The sequence below is a fragment of the Diaphorina citri genome, unplaced genomic scaffold, assembly GCF_000475195.1.
Source record: "Diaphorina citri unplaced genomic scaffold, Diaci psyllid genome assembly version 1.1 scaffold91149, whole genome shotgun sequence".
NCBI lineage: Eukaryota > Metazoa > Arthropoda > Insecta > Hemiptera > Psyllidae > Diaphorina > Diaphorina citri.
Window position 1 is genome coordinate 1 of NW_007468124.1, and position 2,056 is coordinate 2,056.

The 2,056-nt window shown below is 36.6% G+C and overlaps 1 long non-coding RNA gene across 1 annotated transcript; it reads left to right on the forward strand.

Moving 5' to 3' along the window:
- The first annotated feature begins 198 nt into the window (after positions 1-198).
- LOC113473778 lies at positions 199-1,124 on the forward strand. Its single transcript, XR_003395651.1, has 2 exons — positions 199-538; positions 694-1,124. It is a non-coding gene; the product is annotated as an uncharacterized LOC113473778 (long non-coding RNA).
- The last annotated feature ends 932 nt before the right edge of the window (positions 1,125-2,056 follow it).

Below are 2,056 nucleotides of genomic sequence, written 5' to 3' on the forward strand. Positions count from 1 at the left end.
TTTGCAACTGCTCCATTGCTTTATCTTGGACACACATTGCCGGAACATAAACTTAAACAGAGTTTAAACTTTGATTGTAATGGCATCGGCAGCCGTAAATACATAAGCATCGCCTCAGAATATTTACTCTATTACCTGAAACCAGTCAGCTTTCCCCTAAAAGAAGAAAAAAAAAAGCTGTCAAACTTTACAATGTAACGAAGTGAAATTTCAACAACTTCAACATTTAAATTTTACCGGCACAATTCATCAAACCTCAATTTCGGGAAGTAACAAACATTTTAAAACAACCAAAAAACTTTCACTTTATCGTAAATTCCAACTAGGCCCCGCCAAGTTCAGATTGGCCAACCGTCAATTCGTTTTAATTAAATCAAAATTTGGGTCTTTTATGGTACAAAATAATTGGTACCCCTGACGTATCGAAATCAGCTGTTTAAAATCGATTTTTTTTCAAAATCCGAGATTCCGTTTGCCAGCCATATTCATTTTGATTTGAGTACCCAAGCTGGACGGTGGACTACAGAGGAATATTGCCGTAAGTACCTTCTAATAATTAGAAAGGCTAAATTTAACTGAAATCTTAGGTAACATTTTCTTTCATAATCAGTGGTGTTCATTTTGAGATGGGATAGTGTAAGTTTGACAGGATTACCGGGATAAACTTAGATAAAGTTTGTTGTTTGATTACAGGCCCCAGCCCCTTGTGTAGGGTATCCATGATTTGAGTATCAATGAATCTTTCCACATCTCTAATCAACTTATCAACATGATCATTGGCTAGAAGCCCAAGAAATGGAGTCAGATGTCGATTTCCCCTTCAAAATTCACCCTTAGGGGTAACTATCAGACCGAACGTACCATGAAAGCACCAGGCGCTTTACACCCCAGCACTGAGGTCAATCACTTTCCCAAATGGACCCAAACTGCCGTCCATCACCCATTTACTCCCAGATCAAATTTCCCAGTTCCCATGTAGTCGTTTGAATCTCAACTCACCCATGTGATGTTACACCAGTTTAACATTCAATTTCCCAAGTATCTCCAGTCAAGATTAAGAAAATGTTCCAGAATCAATGAAGCACATCCCGTAGATCAAGTTCCAGATCACCACAAACCAGGGGAGTGAAGTTATCTTCCTATTACTTACTTACCATGATATAAACAGGGTTTAATATTTTCTCATTTCTGTTAGATCTTTGTACTCAGACAAAAATTTGGTTTCCAAGGTCTGCCTAACCATTATGATTTTTTTTTAAAGTTCATACAAGATGAGTTTCATAAGTTAAAGCACTACTATTCTGTATCTAGATAGGAGATCAACATCTATTATTTCATGTTGGGTACTAGAAGTAATTCTTAGCTTTATCCCACGATCACTCTGTACATATATTTTTAGGTGAGAGATGTCAAGGAGTGCTTGTCAAGCTTTCCTGCTTCCTGTCTGCATAGCGGAGTTCCTCGCCCGTCCGTAGAATTATATCAAGAGATCTATGAGTTAACTTTGTCGTTACGTCGAAAGGTTAAAAGTGTACAGCAATTCTCTCATTTTCAGAATGCGATTATGCTATTGTGCTAAAGACAGAACTAGGACACGTTACACCTTACCTCCTTTTTTCTAATCTAATCAATTAACTCACACACAAGTTAGGAGTCCATCATCTACAGTCTTACACAACGTGCCCATCCTTCTCATAGAGGCTCAATATACTGCATTAGATACGTCTTTCTGTTTGTAATTTTTCCTTTCTCTGGACTACTTAATGAGTGTACTGTTGTTGCGTGTAGAGAAACTCCAGTAATGTTTAACGGAAGTGATGAGTTGAGCAAGTTAACTTCGGAAGATATCTCATGGATATAATTTTGTCAATGAATTTGTTGAGCTGCTAAGTTGCAAATTGATTATAATAACATTTGTTTAATGTTTTTCTCTCTATTTCTACTCTTTACCTGAAATAATTATGATATCAAAGTATATGCCTTGATACACAAATTTTCTAATCCCTATTACTTGATATATTTGCTCTCCCTTTATCTATCTGTGCCTGAAATTAAT